This window comes from Pan troglodytes, chromosome 22, assembly GCF_028858775.2.
Source record: "Pan troglodytes isolate AG18354 chromosome 22, NHGRI_mPanTro3-v2.0_pri, whole genome shotgun sequence".
Classification (NCBI taxonomy): Eukaryota; Metazoa; Chordata; class Mammalia; order Primates; family Hominidae; genus Pan; species Pan troglodytes.
Genome location: NC_072420.2, coordinates 9,878,454 through 9,893,568, shown reverse-complemented (window position 1 = coordinate 9,893,568; position 15,115 = coordinate 9,878,454). Strand labels below are relative to the sequence as shown.

Below are 15,115 nucleotides of genomic sequence, written 5' to 3'. Positions count from 1 at the left end.
CAGAGGCCTAACCCAAGGAGGGGGTCATGTGCAGACCCAGCAGTGGGGAGGAAAGATGCTGCAGAGGAGACGGATGCCCACAGAGGCCCCTGAGCGGATGCAATGCTCACTAAGTGGTAAGTATAGACTCAACGTAGGCTGTAAGGTCTCCCCCTGTGCAAATGGGACCCCGTCCACTTAAGAGTCAAGGGTCTGTTTGGGTGGCAGGAATAGCCACTTCTGAAGGTAGAAAGGAAAATAAGCCACCAAATTGGTATCTTTCTGTGAAATGGACATCGTGCTTAGAATCTCCATTTTCCCCACAACCTGGAGGAATAAGTACTGTCATCTGCATTTTGTAGCTGAGGAATCTGACTCAACAAAATTAAATTACTTGCCTAAGCAATTAGCAATTAACCAAGTCTTTCTGACTCAGAAACCCAGCTGTTTCCTGTTCATATCCAGCCCCTGTATTGGGGTCAAGATCTGGCCTGTTCTCAATGTAGCAAGATCCAGGCAGATCACACTGGACTCCCAACACTGAATCTGGCTCGAGGGGACATCAAATTTGACTGGGTCATGGGGCTCAGGAGCATCACTCTCAAAAATAGCAGTACAGGAAGAGGCGATGGCCCTAAACAGCATTTGCAGGCAGATCCCATGTTAATCGTAAGGGTCAGGAATCTCACTTTTCTGTCTCTCTCTCTGTCTCTCCTCTAGGGCTGACCCCACATTGGACACCACTGCATCCATGTCCATCCCACACCACAGCTGCCTTTTCTTCTGCCTGCTTATGGGAAAGTCCCCTCCTCTCCTCCGTTTTCTTGTCTTCCTGCCCTATCACACCGTGCACTTCTCCCTTTCCTTAAAGAACCACCATCAACTTTAGAAGGAGGGAAAGGGGTGGCTCTGGCAGGAAAAGGCAGAATCCCCTCTAGCCAGCAGAGAGAGAGGAATGGCTGCATGTTTTCTCCCCCAATCCAAGGCACTAGGTTTTGGCTAGGTTGCAGGTTCCAAGCTGCTCTCCTGATGTGTCGGTGAGTTCTGGTTAACCTGCAACCTCCTGATGTGGCCACTGCAGTTCATCGAGTCTTCAGGGACTCCCCATGGCCTGGAGTACTTTGCCTTGCTTACACGGGAGAGGAGAATGGATTTATAGAGAACATCATCTAAATCCAACTTGACCATTGTGTGGCCACACTTGCTAGATTGCTATAGTCTAAATCTAGCATTGTAGAAAGACAGGGGAGCTTGGAGCTGCACAAACCCAGGTCTGGAACTGGCTCCTTACCTTGAAAGGTGAATGATCCTGGCAGGACTCTTAGCCTCCCTGGGCCTCAGTTTCTTTATCTGTTTCTTGGGAAGGAGGATCTCTGCTGGTTGGTTGGGTGATGTGGGGGCTGTGTGAAAACAGCTTGTCAATACAAGCCGAAATAGGAATATTTCTCCACAGAGTATGAAGGTCAAATGAGAGAATACATTTAAATTAAATGGAAAATTAAAATGGCAAAAAAGCAAAGTTGTATTGAAAGTTCTGAGCTTCTCTATAAGGAGCTTTTTGACTATGTAAGAATCCTGTATTCATTCTCCCTAAATATAAAAAAAAAAAAAAGTTGAAGGAGGCAGAAGGGAGAGTGATGCATGATGGGCGAGGACTTCACCTGCTGTTGCTGGCTTTGAGGATGGAGGAAGGAGGCCACAAACCTAGAAGCTGGAGCCCCTAGAAGCTAGAAAAGGCAGGGACCGAATTCATCCCTTGAGCCTCCAGAAGGGACATAGCCCCGCCAGCACCTTGACTTTAGCCCAGTGAGATCCTCTTAGGACTTTTGGCAACCAGAACTATAAGACAGAAATGGAAGCCACTGAGTCTGTAGCTGTTTGTTGCAGCAGCAATAGAAAACTAATGCAGAGCCCAAGAAATCACTGGTGATGAGATGGGGAAGTGGGCTCAGGAGGTCTGGATCTGTGATGAGATGGGGAAAGTGGGCTCAGGAGGTCTGGATCTGTGATGAGATGGGGAAAGTGGGCTCAGGAGGTCTGGATCTGTGATGAGATGGGGGAAGTGGGCTCAGGAGGTCTGGATCTGTGATGAGATGGGGGAAGTGGGCTCAGGAGGTCTGGATCTGAGTTGGGGATCTGGAGTGGAAGGGGAATTCATTTGTTCATTGTCTATCCTTTTGCACTGATTGAGTTTTTTTCTCTCTCTCTCTCTATATATATATGTATGTATATATATGTGAATTTTCACAATAAAAGTTTTTTCCAAAATAAAATAAAAAAAACAAAAGGGGCTTTTTGCAACCCAATTCCGATCTATGTCTGAGTCCACTTGTATTGAATGAGTCTTTCTGCTAATGTCCTTATATTTGGGTGACAATCTGAATGTCAGTGACCAATCAGAGCAGAGGCAGACCTTGGAGTGGGCAGGGCACCCTGAGGGCCCTGATTCCTGCCATGAGGCATAACCCTTTAGGTGCCAGACCATGGGGAGGTCCAGGGGTTGCAGGGGAGGGCTGTGCATCTGCAATGACTCTCAGGGGGCTCCTGGTGGTGGCAATTGGTGAATCTGCACGGTGGTGTTTCAATATTGTCACAACCCTGCTGTCTCTCATGCTCTTAAAAAGCATTTCTCTTACCTGTGACAGACTTCCTATACCTAACAGCTTGCAAAAATGTTCCAGGTTAATGAGAATAATCTCTCGGAGCCATACCTCCCTGCTTGGGGTCTCAGTTTCCCCAACTGTCTCCAGACAAGTTAGGCTAGATGGCCTCTGAGCCTCAGCCCCTCTATACCCCTCCTGTCACCCAGACCTGATCTGGGTCTTGCACCCTGGGTGCAGCATGACAGGGGTGGGCAGGGACTGGCTCAGGGCCAGAGGACCCTTTCTGATGGACTTCAGCTGTTGGCCTTCCAGGGGAGACTGATCAACCTCACAAGAGTCATACGGTGAGTAGCGGTGGGCAGATCCATCCCCTTCATCTTAGATTTATGGGGAGACAGAGAGAAAGAGGAGACACTCCAGGAAGACCTGCAGGTGGGAGTACCAGGTTGAAACCAAGGACACCTTCCTGGAGGGGCTGCTGTTTGAGCCAGCTCTGAGAACAGGTGGGGACAGGACTGGAGCGGAGGAGGGGGTCCCCTATGAGCAAAGACTGGCCACCACCCCATCTAACACCCCCACAGGGCCCCTGTGGCATCCCTGTCCAGTCCTTGTCACCACCCAGTTTTTCCCTCTGGACCCAGGAATTCAAAGTAAGCAAGGAGGCCCGCTGCTCCAGTTGGCTGCAAATAATTACAACCTTGAGCCCAAGCAGCACTTTGGGTCCTGGTTTGGGACCATGAAGCAGCTCGGTGAGACTGAGAGGTAAGGCCAGGACAGGAATTGGGATAGTAGGATTGAACTCTCCCTGGGGGCCAGCCTCAGAAAGCCTGTGGCCATGGCCTCTTGGCCAACATCAGATCCTGTGGTCTGGAAATGCCTGGGGTACCCAGACCTCACTCTGGACAGGCCCTGGGAGGGGGCCCTGGCAGCCTTACAGCCACTCTTCTGTCCGTAGCTACAACATGTCATGCCAGCTGGAGGCTCCATCCCAGTTGGCTGGGAGCACAAAGGCCAGGAAGATAGACATCACCCACTACAGGGGCCAGTCGGGGCCTGAACCAGGGCGGGCAGAGGTTGGCTGCCTTGGGATATGGGTGGGCTCAGGGAGTCAGACAGCAAGGGACTAGCCTCCCATCCTACTGCTGACCAGCCCTGTGCCTGGGGAGAGTTACCTTACTTCTCTGGGCCGAGTTTCCCCCTCTGTGGAGTGACATTAAATGCTCTCTCTGGAGACTGGGATCAATACGGCACTGGTGATTGACCAGGCACTCAGCACATGCCTGGAGCACACAGTGCAGGGCTGTGGTGCGGAGGTGGCCTGAGTTCCTGGGGAGTCACCCATGTGTGCCTGCCCTTCCGACCAGCCACCAGGCCCTCAGGGCAGAGCCCACTACCAGCAGCAGCTCACACCCCGAGACCAGCTCAGAGGCGGCCCCTACCTAAGCAGCAGGGACATCACGGACACTTTGAGCTGCTACTAGGGTGGCTTCCCCAGCTCCCAAGTGGAGAGGGGTCCCAGCTGAGTCCCACTCACGTGGAGTCTCATGCCCATGAAAGTGCCATTCAGCACTGGCCAGGCTCATGAGGCCGCATGAGAAGGGGGGGTCACTGGGGAGGAGATATTGGGGGAACAGAGAGGGTGGTTGAATTTTTGTATAATAGGCAGTGCAAGTGTTTACCGTTTGGGAGGGAAAAGGTTTGTTATTATTAGCAATGCTACACTTGAATATTATACTAAAATCCAGTTTCTCTATAACCTGGGAGTTGCTCTTTTGTTCTTTCTTTTCCCATCTTAATTAAAATGAGATGCAGACTCTCACGGTCCACAGTCGATTAAGAAATCTTGCACGGCCATCAGGTTATGTCTTGGAGAGCAGAGTTTCAGTACCATCAGCCTGGCAAGGAGCCGGGCCTGCTCCTCAGAGCTCCCGGGACTGCGAGAATTGGCATATTCACAGGGCACTGTCACAGCCTCTGAAACACGCTGTCTTTAAAGACATTTGCAGGCTGGACGCGGTGGCTCACTCCTGTAATCCCAGCACTTTGGGAGGCAGAAGCGGGTGGCTCACTTGAGGTCAGGAGTTCGAGACCAACATGGCCAACATGGCAAAACCCCATCTCTACTAAAAATACAAAAAATTAGCCAGGTGTGGTGGCAGGTGCCTGTAATTCCAGCTACTCGGGAGGCTGAGGTAGGAGAACTGCTTGAACCCAGGAGGCAGAGGTTGCAATGAGCAGAGATCACACCACTGCACTCCAGTCTGGGCAACAAGAGCAAAACTTCATCTCAAAAAAAAAAAAAAATACAAAGACATTTGCAAGGACCATGTCCTCACCCAGAATGGTGCCTGACTTTCTACAGTTTTTCAGGAAGAGGAAACATTTTCTGCTTCTCTCGCTGAGGTTTTTTTTAACCACCCATTAGGAACCTATAGATTTCAGGATCGAACACTGGGATTCCCTCAGCACTAAAGGAGGAAAATTGCAAACAGAGCTGAAAGTGCAATGTGCAAAGGTCAGGCTGAGGAAGGTTCTTAGCCAGTAGACCAAGGGCAGGAAGGACACTGCCTCCTCAGTCTCCCACTAGAGAACTTGTGATTCTTGTCCCCTGACCTCAGAATTCCTTGTCATGTTTGTTTTGTCTCCAAGGGAAGGGTTTGAGTTACAGAATTTAAGGCTGGAGTGGGCCTTGTGCAGTTAACATTAACCCTCTCTCTCCTTCGCTGGCCGAGGTGAAGTCCGGGAACATGTAGTTCTGATGTCCACTCTCTCGGGTGATCACCGGTTCACCCATCTCACCCGGCAAGCTGGGCCCTAGTTTGGCGACAGGCATCTTCCACCCACCTGGGAGGCAGGGTTCAATACTCTGCCTCTGACCTTGTTTCCTTCTTCTGCCACCTGCTTAGGCAGCCAGCAGGGGTTGTCCAGCCAGCACCTGGGCTTTGGCGCTCCTCAAGCAGGTGGAGGAAGTTTCAGGCACCTGGCTCCTCAGGTGTCTGCCATCCAGGTGCTCTTCAGGCCTGCCCAGAAGAGCTCTCTTGATCCAGCTAGAACTGGCCAGAACTGACTCATTCAGGAATGTGTAGACTTTGGCATCAGGGGCTGCTTTAATTTGCACAATTTCCAAATACCTCTTTTTTCTTCTTTTTCTGATGAGTCATCTCCCTAGACTTGCATTTTAAAGAGATAGATAGTTATCAGATTCCAGAGAAGACATGGTAGAACATTTATATGTCAAAGACACAGAGCTGAGACGTCAGGTTTAGATACTATAATTTGCCTAACTTGTGCCTGGAGTATTATTGGTTTTTCTATTATGAACTTATGCACTTGATAATTTTTTTCATAAAAATTATATGTACAACTCCATTCAAAAGCAGTTTTTGGTGGTTTTTTTTTTTTTTTTGAGACAGAGTTTTGCTCTTTTCACCCAGGCTGGAGGGCAATGGTGTGAATTTGGCTCACAGCAACCTAGCAACCTTTGCCTCCCAGGTTCAGGTGATTCTCTTGCCTCAGCCTCTCGAGTGGTTAGGACTACAAGCATGCACCACCATGCCTGGCTAATTTTGTGTTTTTAGTAGAAACATGGTTTTGCCATGTTGACCAGGCTGGTCTTGAACTCCTGACCTGAGGTAATCTGCCCACCTTGGCCTCCCAAAGTGCTGGGTATGGGCAAGAGCCACCATACCTGGCCTCAAAAGCAGTTTTTAAAAGCAAACACAATATAACACCAAAGTTGAAAAATCTATGCTCACCCAAGGATGCCAGGTTTAATAAATTATTTATAGAATACTGCATCAAAAATAAGACAATAACCCAAAATATACCATTAAAGATGTATCCACTCCTACAACTAGAGATAATTAATCTATCTAGTAGCAAATGATACTTCAATCAGTTTCAGCATGTCTGAAATCTTTAAGGACAAAAGTGATAAAACATGACTTCATTCTTCATTAGACTCTTAGAACACTTGAAGGAAAATAATTTCTGAAGCACGAAGAGGTAAAGAGGTGTAATCTTTCAAAAAGATATTCAGTGTTCAAAATCCAAGAGTGCAATATCAGGCTGGGTACAGTGGCTTATGCCTGTAATCCCAGCACTTTGGGAGGCCATGGTGGGTGGATCACCTGAGGTCAGGAGTTCGAGACCAGCCTGGACAACAAGGTGAAACTCTGACTGTACTAAAAATACAAAAATTAGCCAGGCATGGTGGTATGCACCTGTAGTCCTAGCTACTTGGGGGGCTGAGACAGGAGACTCGCTTGAACCTGGGAGGTGGAGGGTGCAGTGAACCAAGATCATGCCACCTCATTCCAGCATCAGTAACAGAATGAGATTCCATCTCAAAAAAAGAAAAGAGTGTAATATCGGTATACACAGATAATATACTGAATGAAACAAATAGAATAATTTGAAGAGGTATCTTGATGAACAAGGAGTCATTAGAAAGGTTGTATTCATGTCTTTGAAGGAAATTGCAATGTGAGAAATTAATACTTTGACTACTATACTAAAAGTTTATTGCTAACATGTATTGAGTTATTAACGTGTGTTAGGCAGAGTACCATATAATTTACAAGTGTTATCTCATTTATTGTAGGTAAAATGTAATTTCGAACTCTGGGAGTATAAATGAAATAGATAGAATAAAATTCTATTTAAATGGCCATCAGTAAATCGGTATCTAGGAACAGGGTGATACAGTGCCCAAGTTTTCTATTCTTACTAAATGTTGTGTTTCATTTTCAAGGTTTTCTTGGATATTGCTCTTTTTTGGTGATTTTGATTTTTTTTATTTTAAAAAACTAATAAATTAACTCTACTTGGTACTGACTCGGGTTTTATAGAAGAAAAAGTAATTAAATTATGTATATTTACCTTTACCTCATTTTTTCTCTTTTAAATTTACTTTAACTGACATATAATAAATGTACATGTTATGGGGTACAGAGTGATAAATTGATATATTTATGCAATGCATAAAGATCAAGTCAGAGTCATTATCATATCCATTATCTAAATCATGTATTATTTCTTTGCAGTGAGAATATTCAAAATCTTTTATTTTAGTTATTTGAAAACACACAATAAATTCCCGTTAACTACAGTCACCCAACAGTGCTGTAGAGAACTAGAACTTCTTCCTTCTCTCCAGCTGTAATTTTGTATGTATTAACCACATTTTTCTTATACTCTTCTTTCTCCTACTCTTTCCAGGATATGGTAACCAAAACTCTACTATCTACTTCTATGAGATTAAAAATTTTAGCTTCCATACATAAGTGAGAACACGTAGTTATGTGGTGTTTATGTTTCTATGCCAGGCTTATTTTACCTAACATAATGCCCTCCACTTGCATTCTTGTTGCCACAAATAACAGGATTTTGTTCTTTATTATGACTAAATAGTATTCCACTATATATGTATGTCACATTTCTTTATCCATTCATCTGTTGATGGACACTTTTGTTGATTCCATATCTTGGCTATTGTGAATAGTGCTGTAATAAACATGGGGGTGCAGGTAAGTCTTTGATATACTGATTTTCTTTCCTTTGGATATATACTGAAAACCATATGATTAAATTAATAAACACAATAAAAGCGTTTGGCAAAATTAAATATTCTTACATAACAAAAAACCTCTCAACAATTTAGTATAGAAAATATATGCCTTAACACAGAAGGACATAAAGGACAAATCTATAACTAAGATCATACTGAGTGTGGAAAAGGAGAAAGATTTTACTGTGAACAAGAAAAAGATTTTACTGGAACAAGAAAAGGATGCCTATTCTCACGAATCATATTTCACATAGTGAAAGTCTTAGCCAGGACAATTAGGTGAGAGAAAGAAATAAAGGACATCTGAATTGGAAAGGAGACAGTCAAATTGTCCCTGTTTAAAGACAATGTGATCTTATACACGGAAAAAAATAAGACTCTACGAAAAGCTTCTTAGGGTGATACATGAAATTAATAAAGTTGCAGGATATAAATCAACATACAAAAATCAGTAGCATTTCTATATATTGATAGTAAACTAGCTGAAACAAGAAATTAAGAAAGCAATTCCTTTTACAATAGCTACAAAAATGTACTTAGAAATAAATTTAAGCAAGGAAGTAAAAGATTTCGACAACAAAAATGACAAATATTAATGAAAGAAATTTACAAATTTGGTACAATCACTAGCTTGTATTTTTAAAAGCACCTTTGTTGCATATATTTAAGATACTCAATGACAATGCCTGGATTTAAGTTTGAGGTATTATTATATCTATTTTATACTGGGCACAATATAATGTTATCAGAGGTAACGGTTTTGATTGGTCCTAGGTCATACAGTAATATATACATTGTGATTTATAGACATGCTATCTTTTAATACTCAGGCATTTAGAAAGTTCATTTAGACAAAGTTATAAAAACTTGCCTTCCTTTCCGCCTATATCACCTAAAATTCCTAATTTAAGAGGTAATAACATTTTTTATTTGATATACAATTTATCAACACAATAAAAATCTAGCAATTATCATATGCAGAGTGTGAAAATCTCATCAGATTAAGGAACATAAAGACATCTTTTTCATATTTCGAATGTAAAACTGTTTTGGAAACTGTTATTTTTAGAAACAGTTAAAAACATTTTTTCATTAGTTTTTCATGTAAAATTGTGACAACCAGCATGAAATAACTGTCATCACAGAAGCATGGTATATTTGATTCCAAAACATATTCTTTGTAAGTTTTAATATATTTATGTATTATTTATACTTAGATTGTAACCCATAATGTACAGATATTATTTTTCCTTCAACCCTTAAGAATATTCTTAAATAATAAAATTAAAATTAATGAATTATAATTTTTGTTGCTTGGGAAAAAGAATAGACACACACGTGACAGTGCATCACTTCACCCCATCATTTCATCTCATCATTTTATCTCATTTCATCTCATCCCATCTCATCTCATTTCACATCATCTCATCATTTCATCAAATCTCATCTCATCTCATTTCCATTTCATTTTCATTATTTCATTTCATCATTTCATTTCACTATTTCATTTCATCTAATTTCATTTATTTCATTATGTCATTTCATATAATCTCATTTCATTTCATCTCATATTTTTGATATCATTTTTCACATCATTTTTCATCTCATTTCATCTCAATTCATCTCATTTCATCTCCTCATCTCATCATTTCCTCCTTTCATTACAACATTTCATCTCATTTCTTCTCATCTCATTTCAATTTCATTATTTCATCTCATTTCATTATTTCACCTAATTTCATTATTTCATCTCATCTCATCTCAGTTCATCTCATCTCATTTCATCTCAGCATTTCATCTCATCATTTTTCATCTCATCATTTTTCATCTCATCATTTAATCTCATTTCATTTCATTTCGTCTCATCATTTCATCTCATCATTTCATGTCACATCTATTCATTTCATCATTTCATTTCAACATTTCATCATTTCATCTCATTTCATCTCATCTTTCAATTTCAATATCATTTCATCATTTCTTTTCATTTCATCTCATTTCATTATTTCATTTCATTTCAATTCATCTCATCATTTCATCTCATCATTTTTCATCTCATCATTTTTCATCTCATCATCTCATCTCATCATTTCATCTCATTTCTTCTCATCATTTCATCTCATCATTTTATCTCATTTCATCTCATCTCATTTCAATTTCATTATTTCGTTTCATTTCACTTCATTTCATTTCATCTCATTTTATCTCATCTCATTTCATCTCATCATTTCTTCTCGTCTCATCATTTCTTCATTTCATCTCATTTCATCTCATTTCATCTCATCTCACCTCATCTCATCATTTCATCTCATCCTTTCATTTCATCTCGTTTCATCTCCTCATTTCATCTCATCTCACCTCAGCATTTCATCATTTCATCTCATCTCACCTCAGCATTTCATCATTTCATCTCATCATTTCTTATTTCATCTCATTTTACCTCATTTCATCTCATATCTCAATTCAATTTCCTTTCATTATTTCATCTCATTTCATCTCATCATTTCCTCTCATCATTACATCTCATCTCATCATTTCATCTCATCATTGCATCTCATCATTTCATCTCATTTCATCTCATCATTGCATCTCATCATTTCATCTCATTTCATCTCATCATTCATCTCGTCATTTCATCTCATCTCATCATTTCCATTTCATTATTTCATTTCATCATTTAATTTCATCATCTCATTTAATTTCACCTCATTTCATTATTTCATTTTTTTCATTTCATTATGTCATTTCATTTCATCTCATTACATTTCATCTAATTTCATTTCATCTCATTTCATCTCATTTCATCTCATCTTTTCATCTCATCATTTCATCTTATCATCTCATCAACTCTTTTCATCTTATCTCATCATTTCATCATTTCATCTCATCACTTCATCTCAACTCGTATCTTCTCATCTCAATTTCATTTCATTATTTCATTTCATTATTTCATATCATCTCATCATTTCATCTCATCTCATCATTTTATCATTTTATTTCATCATCTCATCATTTCATCTCATCTCATTTCAATTTTATTTATTTATTTCAATTTCATTTCATTATTTCATTTCATTTCATCTCATCAGTTCATCTCATCATTTCATCTCATCATCTCATCTCATCATTTCATCTCATCATTCATCTCACCATTTCATATCATTTTATCTCATCTCATCATCTCATCTCATTTCATCTCATCTCATTTCATCTCATGTCATTTCATCATTACATTTCATCTCATTTTATGTCATCATTTCATGTCATCATTTCATCACATCTCATCTCATCATTTCATCTCATCGTTTCATCATTTCATCTCATTTCAACTCATTGCATCTCATCTCATTTCCATTTCATTATTCCATTTCATCACTTCATTTCATTATGTCATTTCATCTCATCATATTTCATCTCATTTCATCTCATCTCATTTCATTTCATCTCATTTTATCTCATCTCATTTCATCTCATCATTTCTTCTCATCTCATCATTTCCATTTCATTTTCATTTCATTATTTCATCATTTCATTATTTCATTTCATTATGCCATTTCATTTCATCTCATTACATTTCATTTCATCTCATCATTTCATCCATCATTTCATTTCATTTCATCATTTCATCTCATGATTTCATCTCATCTCATCATCTCATTTCATCTCATTATTTTCTCTCATTTCATCTCATCTCATTTCATCATTTCATTTCATCATTACATCTCATCATTTCAACTCATCTCATTTCAATTTCATTTCAATTTCATTACATTTCATAATTTCATTTCATTATTTCATTTCATTTCATTTCATCTCATTTCATTATTTCATTTCATTTCATCTCATTTTTCATCTCATCATTTTTCATCTGATTTCATCTCATCATGTCATCTCATCGTTCATCTCATTTCATCTCATTATTTCATCTCCTCATCTAATTTCAATTTCATTATTTCATATCATTTTATTATTTCACTTCATTTTATCTCATCATTTCATCTCGTTTCATCTCATCATCTATCATCTCATCATTTCATCTCATTTAATCTCATCTCATCTCCTTTCAATTTCTTTTCAACTTTGTCATTTCATCTCATCATTTCATCTCATCATTTCTACTCACCATTTCATCTCAAAATTTCATCTCATCATCTCATCTCATCATTTTGTCATTTCATCTCATCATTTCCTCTCATCTCAATTCATCTTATCATTTCATCTAAGTGAAATGACGTAATGGAATCATGAAATGAAATGGATAGGATGCCCTCAGTGATGTTAAATTTAAAAATTGTTTCTTTTCATGCATGCAGTTTTATATTTATATGTATTTATATTTACTTATATTTCTTTTTACTTATTTTTATTTATATTTTTACTTATTTCTTTATTCATAGACAAGGTCCTGTTCTGTGGCCTAGGCTGGAATGCAGTGGTGCATTCACAGTTCACTGCAGCCTTGAGAAAACCTCCCACATTAGCCTCCTAGGTAGCTGGGACCCCAGGTGCGCACCACCACACCTGGTTAATATTTTATTATTTGTAGAGATGGAGTCTTGCTATTCTGCCCAGGCTGGTCTCAAACTCCTAGGCTCAAGCAATCCTCCTGCATTGGCAACCCAAAATGCTGGGATGAAAGATATGAGCCACAGTGCCCAACCTATTTATTTATACATTTATTTATTTAATAAGGACAAGGTCTCACTATGTTGCCCAGGCTGGTCAACTCCTGGACTCAAATGATTCTCCAAACTTGGCCTCTCAAAATGTTGGGATTACAGGTATGAGCCACCACACCTGGCCTAAAAATAGTATTATATTTTTGTATCATATAATTTTCAATTAGGTAATGTGAATATTCTGTACAGGAAATATGCCCTTAATTACATAGGAATAAACATTTGTTACACTGAGAAAAATCTAATAGAGCTAAAAATAAAAATTAATTTGGAAAGGTCATTAGATACTGATACATTCTGACGTTTATACATTCTTTCATATATTCATATATTCTTTTAACAGTATCAATGGTTTGGAGTTATGTGTACAAAACCATGACCTATATGTAATACAACTAATAACAGGCACTTACAATTCAAGGCATATTATATACAAAGATTTAACTTCTTATCAAAATATTTTGTTTTTTTTCTTTCTGTTTTGGCAGATACTATGAACACAACATTCAACTCACGGACACCATGGAGCCCTTACTAAGCATAAAGTACTGTGAAAGGCCAGGGCTAGGACAGAACTAAGACAGGGCCAGGGATAGGACAGAACAGGGGCAGGGTCATGGCCAGAGAAAAACCAGGGGCAGGGTCACAGCCAGGGACATGAGAGGACCAAGGCCAGGGCAAGAAGCAGGGAAGAACCAGGGCCAGGGCAGGGACATGGCAGGGCCAGGGCCATGGCAGGATCAGAGTCAGCAGAAGGCCAGGGCAGGGCTAGGGTAGCACAGGGCCAAGGCAGGGCAGGGTCAGTGTAGAGCAAGGAATGGACCAGGGTATGGCAGGGCAGGGACACGGAGGTCCAGGGCCAGAGTCAGGTCCAGGACATGGACAGAACAGGGCCAGAAACATGGCAGGACCAGAAAGGGGACAGGGCAAGGGCAAGGCCAGAGAAGGACCATGGACAAAACACGGCCAGGGAGGGTCCAGGGCAAGGGCAAGGCCAGGGAAGAACCAGAGCCACAGCAGGCCAAAGGCAGGGCCAAGGCAGGGCAAGGCCAGGGTAGGGTGGGGCCAGTGTAGGGTGAGGGTAGGGCCAGGGTGAGTTGAGGGCCAGGGCAGGACTAAGATAGCACAGGGCCAAGGCAGGGCCAGGGCAGGGCCAAAAGGAGGGGCCAGGGCCAAGCATGGCCAGTGTCAGACCTGGGCATTGTCAGGGCCAGGGTCAGGGTCAAGGCTTGGCCAGGGACAGGGCCAGAGCAAGGGCAGGGCCAGGGAGAAAGCAGAACCAGAGAGGATCCAGAGCAAGGCCAGGGTCAGGGCAGAACCAGGACCAGGATAAGGCAAAGCCAAGGCCAGGGCAGGGCAAGGCCAGGGCAGGGCAAGACCACAGAAGGGCAAGGCCAGGGTAGAAAATGCCAGTGTAAGGCCAGGCCAGGGTAGGAGAAGGCCATGGTAGGGCCAAGGCCAAGGCAGGGCAGGGCTAGGGTAGCACAGGGCATGGTGAAAAACAGGGCAGGGCCATAGCAGTGGCAGGACTAGCAACAGGGCTAGGGCAAGCGCTGGACCAGAGCATGGTGGGGACAATACAGGGCCAGGACAGATGATGGCAAGGCAGGTCCAGGGCCATTTCATGGACTCAGTAGGCCTGGGGTCAGGCCAGGGCAGGGCAAAGGCAAGACCAGGGAGAAGGCAGGGCCAGGGCCAAGGCAGTGCCAGGGCAGGGCAGGATCAGTGCAGGGCCAACGCAGGGTGAGGGCAAGGCCAGGGCATGGAAGGGCAGGGCAGGACCAAGGAAGGGCCAGGAGAGGGCCACGGCAGGGTCACGGCCAGAACAAGGGTATGGCTGGGGTCAGGAATATGGTAGGACGAGGGCTGGGCCCAGGCTGGGACACGCAGGGCAGAGCATGGCCTGTGCAATGCACGGCCAGAGCCAGGCCATAGAGATGGGAGGGCAACACCAAGGCAGAGTCAGGGTAGACCCAGGGCTGAGCAGAGTCAGGGAAGGTCCAGAGTAGAGGCAGAGCTAGGGCCCAAGCAGAGCCATGGTAGCACCAGGGCAGAGGAGGGCAGGGCAATGCAGGACTGGGCCATGGCAGTGCCTGGTCAACTCCGGGGCAGGTCCAGAAGCAGGACAGGGCCAGGGCCAATGCTCAGGCCAGGGACAGGGCATGACAGGAAGTGCCAGAGCAGGGCTGGGCCAATGTTGGGGCAGGGTAAATCAGACCAGGACACCTCCAAGTCCAGCTCTGGTCCTGCCTTGGCCCTGGCCCCTTCCTGGACTGACCTTGTCC

At 42.4% G+C, this 15,115-nt stretch overlaps 1 pseudogene; it reads right to left on the bottom strand.

Annotated features, from left to right (window-relative positions):
* Window positions 1-14,018: 14,018 nt before the first annotated feature.
* On the bottom strand, window positions 14,019-14,792 carry LOC129138346 (uncharacterized; annotated as a pseudogene).
* Between the last annotated feature and the right edge of the window lie 323 nt (window positions 14,793-15,115).